This window comes from Nothoprocta perdicaria, unplaced genomic scaffold, assembly GCF_003342845.1.
Source record: "Nothoprocta perdicaria isolate Ctin4 unplaced genomic scaffold, notPer1 scaffold_62, whole genome shotgun sequence".
In the NCBI taxonomy this organism is placed as follows: Eukaryota; Metazoa; Chordata; class Aves; order Tinamiformes; family Tinamidae; genus Nothoprocta; species Nothoprocta perdicaria.
The window spans coordinates 1,726,564-1,740,719 of NW_020455888.1; positions in this window are offsets into that span (position 1 = coordinate 1,726,564).

Consider the following 14,156-nt stretch of genomic DNA (forward strand, 5'->3'; position numbering starts at 1 on the left):
CGGTACCGCACGTGGGGCTCCCGGGCCGGTACCGCGCGCGGGGTTCCCGGGTCGGTACCGCGCGCGGGGCTCCCGGGCCGGTACCGCGCGCGGGGCTCCCGGGTCGGTACCGCGCGCGGGGCTCCCGGGCCGGTACCGCACGCGGGGTTCCCGGGTCGGTACCGCACGCGGGGCTCCCGGGTCGGTACCGCACGCGGGGCTCCCGGGCCGGTACCGCACGCGGGGTTCCCGGGTCGGTACCGCGCGCGGGGCTCCCGGGTCGGTACCGCGCGCGGGGCTCCTGGGCCGGTACCGCGCGCGGGGCTCCTGGGCCGGTACCGCGCGCGGCTCCGCGCGGCCGCTTCGGCCCCGGCGCTTCCCGCAGCCCCTGAGGCTCTGCGGGCTCCGGGAACCAGTCGAAATTCCCTATATGGGAGCTTTGCCTGTGATTTCCTTATTATTATTATTATCATTATTATTACTTTTATTATTACTACTATTATTATTAACAAGGACTTTTGGACTCATTTTCGATTTTTTTTTCTCCCTACATGCCCGAGGGCTAGAAATAGCTACAAACAAAAATTACCGGCGAGGTAAGGACTAATATTCATGTGACTCCGTGAACTGGGGCTGTAAGGAGTGGTGCGAACTCTCATGAGACTCATCATGATCCAGAACGTTTCCCTGGGSAAGTATGGTGTTAAACAGAGCTGTCACCAAGGCAAAAGAAGAGGAGTAGAAAAAAGCATGCACACACACTTTAGCAACAAAACATATTTTGTCTTTATGTTTGTGTACATTTTCCATCTTCTTCTACTGTCCAGATTTCCAAGAGTTCTGAAAAAGAACTAAAAAGAGGCAGCGTTACGATGTCATAAAAATTCCAGACAGTCCTGATGGAAATGTCCCCTCTGGAGATCCAATTAGATTCTTCTGCTAATGCACCAACAGCAAGAGGGATGTCATCCCTGTTTCAAAGTACAGCATACCTGAACTCATACCCATTCTCCAAGGCTGGTTTTACAGTGTTGCTGGAACTCTTGGGCTGTGTCCCTGCACAGAATGACGATTACTGGGTGGCCACTGAGAGGCCACCCTATTGGGGCACTTGGCACCCAGAAGAAAGAGTCCCCTGACATTTCWTTCCCTTGCCTTGCAGGCACTGGGCCATGCTGTGATATAGATTTCTGAGGCTCTTCCTGCTCAGGTGCTACAGCACAGGTGTTACAGCAGGTTCCCCATTGAGCCCTGGAGCTTCCAAGGTCCTGATCCCCTCTCCACCTTTCTTCTGCAAACCAACCCTCAAGAAGTGTCCCAGCAGCCGTGTACATTTTGGGCTGGCAGTGTGTGAACTGGGTCACAACCAAAGCGGACAGCTCTGCTGTGGGGTGGGAAGGGCCGGTCTGAGCTGTGGCTCTCAGAACTAGGACTTCCCTAGAGGTCATTACTCCCAGGCTCATGGTTCCATCTCTTCTTGGAAACTGAAGGACCTTAAGGTTTTCTGTCAGAAAATAAAACCTGAAATCCCACTAGGATGACTTGAGTCACAGCATGGACGAGTTGTGACCCTGCAGTCCTTGTCACCAACCCAGGTTAATGTGATCCCTACATAGTGACATCTTTTAGCATRGAGTGGGTCACCTACAGAAGTACTAGTGACCCTAACAGGAGAATTTGCATCCAGTGTTCATGTGAAATGAAGAGTCACCAGTCCCATACTTTCCTTTAGATATGTTATCCTGAAGAGCCAGTGGATTCAGTTGAGATTCAAAGTCCAGATTTGGCAGAAATTAATTTATCCATCCCTAGGACAAATGTGAATAAAGAAACATGAGAAAACCAAAACTGTTATGCCAAAACCTTTTCCACATGCCTTTTGGAATCTATATACATATCAGCGCAGAAGCACAATGATGGCAGTGAGAAATTTATGTTTATATCAGTGCCAGAATAGATTCCAAGGTTCTTCTCCTCTAAAATCAGAGGTCCTAGCATTCACCAGCAAAACCACAAAGGCACAAAGACCACAGAGCTCTGTCTGTTATCCCAAGGCTACCAGCTTTGCTGGTGTCCAAGGATATGAAAATYGGGCACCAATATTGCACCAAGATCTCTGCTGCTAGAGGTGGTCACCTAACTCAGGAAACTGCCATATCTGTAACTTCAGGACGTAACTCCTTCTCTAGATTCAAAGTAATAAAAAAGGTCATAAAGACAAACTAAAGGTTAAAGTAATAAAGCCCCATTTGGGTCCAGAGGTGAGCAAAACATATATATTTAGACCTTATAAACTAGGAAATGGCAACAGTGAAGCAGGAGTTGTCATTTCTTGTTATGTTCCTGAGCAGGATACTAAACCCAAAAATGCTTTGCTGTTGTGTAGATAACTGGAAATTTACGGAAATATTAAGGCATTGCAAAGACCAGCCACAAATAGACCAGGACAACCTGGCATTTGGATAGGTGAGGTTACCTGGTGGTGGGAGAGTGACCCAATGCACATCTCTGAGTAATGAAGGGCAGAACAGGATCATAGACCTCTAGAGATGTAGGACAACCTGCCATGCTGGCACCCACTAGTCGACACAGGATGCCAGCATTGCTGTTGTGATACCTAAACTTTTGCAGATTAGGAGAAAGGGTTTTTTTAAGGAATGATTACATCACTTTAAATGAGCTGGGATGGAATATGTAAAAGCAGACTTACCTGCTTCCCAAATGTCATCAGTGAAGATGTGGAAGAAAATCTGCAAGCTCAGGTAGTAATTTTAAGGCAATTTTGCAATTTGGAGGCATGCGGAAGTTAGTGACTTTTCTTGCCAGGTGCCTTGTCCCAGCATGGTCACTGACCATGCATACGGCAGGGACAGCAAGAGAGGAGCAGAGGGGCTGAGACTTTGGCATTTTTAGCTTCTGCTTTGAATAAGGAAAAATATTTGTTCACACATATAAAACTGGTGTGGTATATTGATGTATATTTAAACAATCAGTGAATATCATCTTACCATCTTTCCTCATCTTACATAGGTGAAGCTTGGGAAAGCTGTGTGTAAATGTCTACTGGAAAACTCTATTGAGAGAAGGAAAATATAAGGAACAGATGCAAAATAATTCACCACAGAGCTCCACAATATTACTATGCCTCCTCTTTTTGTGCATGCCAACCTGCATCCTCATGGAACAGAGTTCATTGCTTTGCATTGGGACACTCTAAGATTATCACAGTCAGCTGAGAAAGGTCTTGCTCCTTCTGGGATGAGCTGTGGGAAGASCATGGGAAGTCTTGCAGCTCTTGAGGGAACTGACCTGCATTCATGCTGTAAAGCAGGCAATTCTGTTTAAGGGCTGAGTACTCTCCTTGTGTAGCTTCATGCCGTGCCAGCAAGCCTGGGCACACTGCACAAGTAGCAAGGAAGTGCTCCCCATATGTGCTATAGATGAACCACCCTTCTCTGGGGCAAAAACAAGTCTAGTTGTAGGGATGAGAGTAGCACCTTGGCCAATTACCTCAGGATCAGGCACTGATTTGTTTAGCTTACTCATATAGATGTCATCTGCTCATGCTGGTTAACTCTGAAAGATTCAGAGGATGTATATTAAGGTTGCAGAAAAGAATAATTACAAGTTAATGGAGCAATTCTTTGTGTTAAGGCATCTGGGAGTCAAGGTCTATGCTGCCTCAGTGTGTTTCCTCCTTCACACACATCACAAAAAAGGAGATTTATTTATAACTCTATTGATGATGAGTCACACAAAGTCCAACTGAAGTCAGTGGAAAATATCCATGGAAGTCCTGCTCAGCAGAAGTGAAGGTTGCAGTAGMCAGCTCAGCAGAAGAAAACAAATGAAACTGTCCTCCACAGACCTCACCAACTCTTTCAGACCAGGGTTATGCAACAAAACAAAGACATCTGAGGGTATGTTTAATACAGCTCAAATAACAAAACCTTAGATGCCTTTTGTTGGTTGAATCCACCCGCCCTGGCAAATATGCTCTCTGATCTATGCGGTATCACTTGGGCACCAAATGATTTATTGTCCCTAGGTTTTCGTTTATAAAACTGACAAGGTCTGGTCTGATAAATGCTGATATATGTTAAATTCAACCAGCTTATGATAAAAGTTGCTTGCCAAGTGGCGACAGCTGGCTGCCTCAGTAAACACACCGTATAGCTACCTTCACCCCTGAGGAATGTTAATTACTTTTTGATACAATAAAGTATGTTTAAGGTCCAAAGGAAAAAAGCAAGGAGGTTAAATGCAACAGATACATAATGCTACCRAACCATCATGCCTATCACTTAATATTTACTATGAAGTGGCAATAGGTTGTGAATTTACTGTGAAGTGGCRAAGGATATAAATACGTGTGATATAATTATGATCTTGGGTGCTTCCATATTTACAGTACAATATTGCTGGAGTGTCACCCAGATGGCTATGGAAAGAAGCCCTCTTATGGGGAGGTGGGGACAGTTCTGTGCAGTGCCATAAAGCTTTTTTTCTGGACACATCTGCACTAGCTGGTGGAGCACTGGCCAAAGTAAAACCTGGATCCTGTTTTAAATCATGGCTCTTGGAAAATGTCCACCTATGCCATCGCTGTCCTGGCATGTGGTGACCTAATCCAGTCACTGAAAAATCCCATCAGTTCTTCCTGCCTGTGAGGCTGGTCCTCATAGAATCATTATGGTTGGAAGAGACCTTCAAGATCATTGAGTCCAACCGTAAGCCCTTCACCACCATATCTACTAAATCATGTCCCTAAGTGCCTCATCTACRCATTTCTTGAACACTGCCAGGGATGCTGACTCTACCACTTCCTTGGGCAGCCTGTTCCAGTGCTSAGGGCAGGAACACTATTAGATCCTTGCTGAGAAACAGCATGAGGTAGAGCTTTCTCCTTGTCAAGCTCTGCATCTCAACTTATGTCCATACTGGGCACTAACAGTTTTAGCTTGAGGCAAGCTGAATTGCAGGCTTGCAAGCTTGCAATTGAAGCTTGCAAGTGGGCTTGCCTCTGTACTCAAATGCCAAGGGAGCAACATCATGCGGTGTAACAAGGAAAATCCACAGAGTTTGGGGGATCTCCCCAAGACATTTCAAATCTGGTATAGATGTGCAAATGAGAGTTAGTGTTGAGGATAGTTTGTCCGTTCCTTCCCAAGATTTTCTCTGCACTGACTGAAGATATTGCATCTCCCACAAATCTTGTGTCATTTGTAGTAGTGAAACTCTGGGCCAGAGCTTGTCTCCCTCCCTCTACTTGTGGAGCAGTAACAGCAACATCTCACTGGGAGCTTTTGTCACGATAATATAAAGCATTAAGTAACAACATACAAAAACCCAACTGCCAGAAAAGGTGCATAACATGATTTATGACGCTACCTCTGAATTGAATATCAGGTGTTTTATGAATCAGTAGTGTGCTAGAAGCAAGACCTCACCATTGCTTTGCATTCACGATGTTATGGGTGGCCAGTCTCACTGCACCCATCACTCCAGCCAGGGATCAGAGTGACTGAGAGAGTCAGAGCTCTAATATGAGGGCTGTCTGAGGTTTAAAAGGATCTTGTGGTTTTCTTCTAGTGACACTATGTGAAGGGGAGTCTGTGCTCCACACATGCAGGAAGAGACAAACTTGGGTTAGATCCTACTTCTTTGTATCAGAAGATCAAATCTTGGAGACCCACATCCTGTCCCCATTGCTGAAATGCATGACCAAGACGTTCTGCTCAATGTTTGCTGGAGTCTACCCAGTAGGCTTACCTTGTCATCACACTCCGAGACACCTATACCGTTTTAGCTGGGATGCACTTGCAAACTTTTTTGAACTGTTAGTGTAGTTTTGAGTGTTTGGCGTAGATCAAGCAACCAAAACAATCTGATAATTTTTTACTGCCCTGCTTCCCCCACATGCATACCTTTTCCCACTTAAATAATTCTAAGGCATAATGAGCCCTCTCTTAAAGTAAAGATAAGGGTAAGTTTCCATTACTAGATTTCAAAGCTGAAAAAAAAAGAAACAGTAAAAAAAAAAAAAAAAAAAAAAAAAAAAAAAAAAAAAAAAGATGTTATACCTGAGGAGAGATACAGGAGAGATACAGAAACACAGGTCAACAATCCCTAACACCTGCATTACCTGGGATGTCATGGTTTAGATGTCTACTTGGGTCTTCTATTCCAGTTAGCTCTTAGCTCTGGTGAAGACTTGTGTTCACTCAATTCCCTAGACATTTCCCAGAACAGAGATCAAGAGTTTTATGCAAATCCTGTGTTTTGGCTTAGCCTTGTTTAGATATTTTAGGGTGAATTCTCTTCTTTTTTTTTTTTTTCTTTTTTTTTTTTTTTTGAGAGGGACTTAAATTTTAAGCACAAATTGCAAATTTTTCTCAAGTTTCCCTGTAACACTTAGTTCTGATAATTTACTTAATTTAGCAGTGGCTTTTTCTTTGCCTTTCTCTCCTCCTGGTCTAGGACACTGTCTCAGCAGTCCACGTAGAAGGTTGGACTGCAAATTCAGTATCACTTACTCATTCATTCATTCATTCATTCATTCATTCATTCATTCATTCATTCAGATCAGACTCTGTTTCTTTGTTAACACGTGAGCTCATTTGCACAGTGCACAAGAGTCATCTCCTGGCTGATGAGTAGCAAGGCAGAGCACTGTCTCTTTTTAGTCTCTGTAAACTCATGTAAGCAAAGCTCCTGGGATCCGTATCTAGAAGCAGTTACTAAGCAAGAAGAACAGCAAGAATACAGCACTCATATCTTTATTAATTTTCCAGATACATCAGTTGAACTGGCAACCAAACAAACTCAGGGATGACTTGGAGGCTGGAGTATACAAACATGACCTATTGGTACTGAAGAATACTGTGGTTAGTATGCTATCATGCAATCAAGCAATGAACTTCAACCTTATGAACCATCATCACAATGCCTATAAAAAGCCATTTCAAGGTTATTTTGAAGAAGTAACCCACTTATCTCCTCAGTTCTTTAGGAGAGCATTGGATGGCAACATTTGTTTTGGAAGGAAAGTAAAACAAGAACCACCTCATAATGTGGTGGTTGATTTGGAGAGGTATAAAAACTCCATGGAGTCTCTCRGCAGGAATTATTTTGATATGGAGACGGGCAACTGCTAAGGCATGAGCTCTGAATTAAGCCAAACCTCTGAGTACCAGGGGTATTTTGAGGCCTTGCCCGCTATGCTTTGAGTCTTTGGACTCATGCAGCACAGCCTCCTGCTGAAGACTTGTCTTGGTGAGTATCTTCTTGGTGCTGTGCTGCCTGATGGCATTGACTTTTCTCTGCATCTCCAGGCACACCTTTGCATCTGGGTGGTGCACTGCACAAGGCCATGAGCGAGCAAGTTTGGAGAAGAGACTCATAGGGAAAGTGAATCAGCAGAAACATACCCCCACTGACTGCCTATAGAAAGACCCTAGGGAGCTATGTGTTCRGTGGTTTTTGGCTGGCAGAAGACCTTTATTATTTTTGGTAGAAGCTACCACCTCTTCAGCACTTCTGAAGCGTGTGGAATGTTGTGAAGTGATTGATCTGCTGGAGAGCAGCTCCGCAGAGAGGGATCTGGGAGTCCTGGTTGACACCAAGTTAACCATGAGGCAGCAGCGCCCTCGTGGCCAAGAAGGCCAATGGGATCCTGGCTGCATCAGGAGGAGTGTTGCCAGCAGGTCAAGGGAGGGGATCCTGCCCCTCTGCTCAGCTCTGGTGAGGCCACACCTGGAGTATTGGGGGCAGTTCTGGGCTCCCCAGGACAAGAGGGATGTGGAGCTTCTTGAGAGGGTCCAGCGGAGAGCAGGAAAGATGATTAAGGGAATAGGGCATCTCTCGTGTGAGGAGAGACTGAGTGAGCTGGGCCTGTTCAGCTTGGAGAAGGGAAGGCTGAGAGGGGATCTGATCTATATGTATAAATACCTGAAGAGTGAATGTAGGGAGGAAGAGRTCAAACTCTTCTCAGCAGTGGCCAGTGACAGGACAAAGTGTAATGGGTATAAGTTGAAATACAGACAATTCCATCTGCATGTGAGGAAGAACTTCTTCACTGTGAGGGCACCAGAGCCCTGGAAGAGGCTGCMCAGGGAGGCTGTGGAGTCTCCTTCTCTGGAGATCTTCCAAACCCACCTGGCTGCCACCCTGTGCCCCGTGTTCTGGGTGTCCCTGCTGGAGAAGAGACTGGACTAAATGATCTCTAGAGGTCCCTTCCAACCTTAACCATTCTGTGATCCTGCAATTCTGTGATTGATACGGAGAATAGGACTTAGCTGACAGGAGAATCAGGGAAGTCCATGCCCACATGGGTGCTGTTGCATGTGTCAAAGCCATGCGGCACCTTGGTGAGCATCTGCCACATGAAGAAAGGAGCAGCACATGTAGAGAGCGCTCTGGTAGATACACCAAGATAAGAGCCTAGGGAACAGTCACCACTCCTCTGTTCTTCATCTGGAAAGGTGGGTCCAGGGCTTTACTTCAAGCATCTTTGTTGAGTCCCTGGCCTGCTTCTCTTTGCACAGCTGTGAGAAATAATTCTCAGCTTTATCAGAAAAACAACAAAGATAAACCAAGCAAATCCCATGGTAGAAAATGAGGGTGGGGGATGCTATCTTGTTACTCCAGGTGTTTATAGGGTCACAGCTAAATGTCCCATGCCCTTAAGACAATGGCATTCATTTTAAAATTACATGAATTTCAACTCTTTTAGATATTTTTTTTTTTCTGTTGACTCTGACTAGAGCATTAGCAGGCTGGTTGTAGACATCTTTTGGCTAGGTGAATCCCGACTAGTTTGTCTTGATATTTTCTATCACAGCAACCTTCTGGGAATGGCAAAAGCAGGAAGACGGATGGGCTGTTAGATATGCAGGTTGACAGATAAGTACTCCAACATCATACCTACCTCTCCTGCTGTTTATTTTCAGAATATATAAGTACACAGACACACAAGCACATATACACCAGTAATACCATTACCTGTTATATTAATACATACATTTCTATAGGTGAAATATTTTCCTATTTTTTACCGTCTGTTATGGAATAACTGAATTGATTGTTAGGTCTAGTTGTGGTGTAATGCAGCTTGCAGCACACGGACAGAGATACCACTTGGTGAGTATTACCTTAAGGACCATCAAAGTGGGTTTTTCCTCTCTTTTATTMTCTCCCTCACATGCACACAATTTCCATGCGTCCCATTCTGGACACTGCAAGCTCCTGCAGGCCCCTGTGGAGCAGAGGTGCCAGTCTTCTACATCAGTGGTGCAGGTCAGGACAGGAGACAAGATGTGGGTAACAGCCTGGATAACAGTGATTACTGTCAGCTACATATAGAGGTTCCTCCGAGTGCTCTGGCATTGAAAATATCTGTTTTTCAATGGCAGAAAGGATTCTACTCATTTCTGTGAATGGAATGTGTTTACTTCTTTATGTCAGGGAAAGCACCTATTTTTTTCTAGTTAAGTTTTCAGGTTTGCTGGAAAAATGAGAATCCCAAAGACTTCATGGTTGGAGAYGTAACAGTTTGGGAATAATGTTTTGAGGAAAAGGAAAAAAGAATACTTTTAAATCACAAATATCTTCTCATTTTGTGTCCAGAGCTAATGCTTGATTTGATCATCTCACCAGCCTATCATGAGTAAAAAAATTGTGCACTATAGTTTTTTTATGAGTTTTGGAGGGTATTCTCGTAAAGCTTCAATGTCTAGTATGTAATATTTAATACCTAGAGAGATCCTGGCACCTAAAACRATGTAAGCCAAGGCCTCCACATTATTGAAGATGGCTCTTTTGTAAGAAGTTGAATATTTGCCTTGTTGAAATGGGTCTTTTTACTGTCTCTAACTAAAAACTTGCCGAGGGCACATCATTTGCTTGTCTGTCAGTATCTGACAAAATAAGCATTGCTAATAAACCAACAATATTTTACTCTTAACAACTCTTTTGACTAATAATAACTGTCAGAATTATGATTGAATAGAGAAGCCTTTGGTATGATTTCCTACACAAGCCTCCAAATCACTGAAGTAAAATTATGGTCATGGCCTTTTCCAGCTAGAAAGGTAAGAGAGAAATGGTTAAAGGAGTACAAAGAAATAACAGAATTATGTTTGTTTTCTGCTTGGAGTATTTATAATTTTCCTTCACAGATGTTCAAAGAACTACTTGAGGTCCAGGTCTATCTCTCTTCTCCCCCTTCCAATATCACATTACTTACCCAAAAGCCTGAATTTCTGTATGTGCAGAAGAGGTGTTACCCAGTATCCAAGGGTCAGCAAGTGCAGTCCATGGGGTTGGCACATGAGAAGTCACTTATGTGGCATTTGAGGCTTTGTAGTCTGCACTGCTTCCTAGCTCAGATGGCAATGTGTATATTGAAAATGTCTAGGAAGGAGAGGACATAAGAATGACCTCGCAGGTCAGRGTGAAGGTCTCTCCTCCTTTCTCCAGGAGTGGCCAGGGAATGCCTAGAGAAGACTAGATCAGCAGGATAACCACCAAGGGACTTCCTCCACCACCCTGAGATGCTTCTTCATGAGCCTGTCTGTGCTGAGGGGCACCCACACATAAATGGCACCCTAAATTGCTCTATCTCTTAAAACATCTGATTAACAGGTTGAAGACTGGCTGTTGACATGGCCCCACGTGCTCCTCACACAGCAGGGTTTTTAAGTCAGCAGTCTCCTCTATCAGGAGAGCATTTTAGCTGCCAGCCTTGCTTCGGAACAGGCTGCCTGCCCTGGGCTGGCCAMTGTTTTTATACCAGCAACACCTCCCGAGTAAATCTGTCACTTCTGCTTTCCATTCAGCATGGAAACAAAAAATCTCCAGCCATTCTCTGAGATTTTTATCTCCCTGTTGACACTGAATTCTTTACAGACTATTTTCCTATAACACCTCCAGAATGACCTTCCCATCACCTTCTGGCAGGCGAGATTTAGTCGCACRTTTTGTCACCAGTCATGACAGCTTCAACACACACACGTTTGCTGTGCTTGTCCCAAGAGCCTGAACCGAGCTTCCTCTGACCCCACTCCCTGACCAGCACTATCACTAGATACGTCTTTTAAATGTTTAACTAGAGTCACACATCCAGCATCCAGGGATGGATGTTGCTGTTCTGCTCTAACTAAGCACCTTGTAAAGCATATCTGTAACCACAGAATCTCTCCTTCATTTATAATTTGAAAAACATACTTACACTTGGAAAAAAAAAGGCTTCACAGGCTCCGAGAAGATTAGAAGAGAATAGAATTGAGCAGAGCAGAGTAGAATATAGAATAGAACAGAATAAACATCATTATGGTCGGAAAAGACCTTCAAGAGTCCARCTATAAAGATGTTTGGATGTTTTTCAAGCCTCACAACAAGTACTTTGTGATCATCTCCAGCTACTCTTTCTCTGCCTGTGAATGTAAGGTTCATCTTGCTGTCACAGCCACTGAATGCTTTAGGACAGCAGGGTAGCTTTGAGCATGGAGATGTGCAACAAAGTAGATCCCAGCATCACTGCTGATATGGGGAGCCAGGAGCAACCTTCCCAGAGCACTTGCCACCTGCTATAAGCAGGGAGAGAATCAATCCAGTCTTTATGGATATGGCTCTGTCAAACACGGTCTTGTTCTTGGAGGAATCTGAAGGTCTGTCTTCCTGTCTGTGGTGATAGAAAGTTGATAACAGATTCACTGAGTTAGTAGAAAGACTTTGATACAAATTCAACACTTGTGCCTTCCAAGAAGGTTGCAGTTCTTCCCAGTTCTTCCTTCCAGCACACAGTGAGGGAAACTTCTGCCGAAAATGCAGTCAAAAGAAAAAACGAGGGGACACTTTAGAGGGTTTTACACACATTTTCAGGAGGATCCTGGACAATCTACTCTTCCTGTGTGAACAGCCCAGCTCTTTTGGTCTCGAGGCGGAGCCAGACCCTGCCCTGGGCAGCACTGGTGATGGAGGCTGAACATAGATACAAAAGAGGGAACCTGTGAGCAGGAGGCTGGTGCAGCTCAACAGGGACTCAGCCCGTGCTGTGCATGAGCAAGAGCACGAGGACCCTCTGCCTGCTGCCCACTGCAGGAGTTGGAGGAAAAATCTGTTGACGACACATAAAGGCTCACACCATAGGGTAGTGCTAGGGCAACACACTGCTCCCATCCACCATCTCCAGACAGGAGATGTAGGGAATGATGTGTCCGTGCTATGAGGTGAACAGTGGCTGCTGGCTGCCCGGCTACTCTAACAGGCAACAGGGAGGGTGTAGGAGGAGGCACGGGGCATTACATCCCTGATTTCTGGTGGCCAGCACTCCCAGAGGGAGTTTGGATGCTTGGCTGCTGAACAACTAGTTCAGTCAAGCAACTGCATCCTTCAGAGACACCCCAGAGTATGGGAAGAGCTTCCCATGCACTGAGAGAGAGAAAAGTGATTGGGAAGCTGCTCTCACCTGGGAGCTGGCTACCCCAGGCTGCTTTGGATCAATAGTTAACTGGTACAATATTGGCTGGGAGCAGTGAAGAGAGGGCTGTTTGCCAGGCAGGGAATACAKGGGTTTATTCAGGGGCAGTGACCTAGATGACAGCCTGGAACAACATCTGTCTTCCACAGAGCAGGCTGTAGATGTCTCCTGTACCACCCAAATGCCTTCTGAAAAGGAAATTTCTGCAAGGGAAAAGCAGAAAGCATTTTGCCTGGTTCCCATGAGATGACGCTGAGCATCTGGAGTGGTTCAGGCTCCAGACATGGTCCCTAGAGCCTGTGGGGTGGAGAACAGGCAAGCAGAGGGTGAGAGGGAGGCTCAAAGCATCCACATGAGCCTCCCCTAAGAGCATGGAGCGGGAAGCAGGAGCAGTGACAGGGAGTATGAGCCGTGTATGTCATGCTCATATCAGGCTATTGCTTGTGCCGGGATAACAGCAGTGTTTAGAAATGGATTAAGAGCTTTGGGCAGAGCTTCCTGTCTTCTCTTCATCTCACAAGCATTAATGCACCTGAGTACTGTACACTCATGTCTCTTTATTAGCAGATAATAAAAAGTTACAAGGAGACACATAGGCAGGATTCAGCTCACATAACTACAGATGTCTAAGCCCCACGTAGCTCATCCCTTTATAGCAGGTGAGGACTCAGGTCCTGAACATAAGGTGCTCATCTGTCTTGTGCCCATGTCTAGCCCTGATTAGCAGAGGGCTTTTGCCCTTAGCTTGAGCTAAACCCCAAAGAAGGACATGGAGGATGTTTGGAGGGTGGCTCACCTCAAGAAATGAGAGCTGCCTTCAGTATTTCTTCCATCGCTTCTRACCTGGCTCCTCAAAGGGCACTGGAGCCCAGCAGCTCCCGGACCCCACATCTTGCAGCTCCAGGGGCAAATGAGATCCCTGGTGCCATTTTAGTGTCTTTTTTAGAGCGAATGTTCATATTTGGAGACGTGTTATATCCATGTAGGCTATGAAAATGCAATAATACGAAATCTGAATTTAAACCAATTTATGCACAAACCATCATGACATTTTAATGGGGAAAAACACACAGCCCTTTCAAGCTTGAAGGGTCTAAGTAGTATGGTTTTGTATAAATGGCTGATATTTTATTTGTTTATTGGGCAATCTACTTCTTTATATTGTTTGTCAGGCTATATAATTTTAGGTGAAAGCTTTTTAGCATGGTGCTCCTGCCAGAAGAACTTCCTTTATATGCAGGCGTCTGCTCCAATGTACATAGAAAATAGACCACTAATTGCCTTCTTACCCCATCTTGCATGTTAACCAGACCCTGGCTACTCAATAAATTAGATGATCCTATTAACAGCACCGTTGCACAAATGACTTGAGCTCTAAAGCAGTTGATTTCATTTGAGGTTCACAAGAGGATCATTGAGTTTAAGAGATTGATTTACGCAACTACTATCTATAGTAATCATTTATTCCAATGGTGGTTTCCTAACAACAGCAGGGGACAGAGTGGGACGTAATCCTTCCACAGGACACCCACCAAGGCCTGGGGAGACCTGGATCCTTCCACCGGCGCATTACCCTGAGCTGAACATGTGCCAGGGCAACGCGGCCCTGATTCCTGTGGGCCTAATGATCACGCCTGGGCCTAGGTAATGATCTGTTGGAACCACTGAAGGACAAGTTGAAGCTTAAAACCCAGCA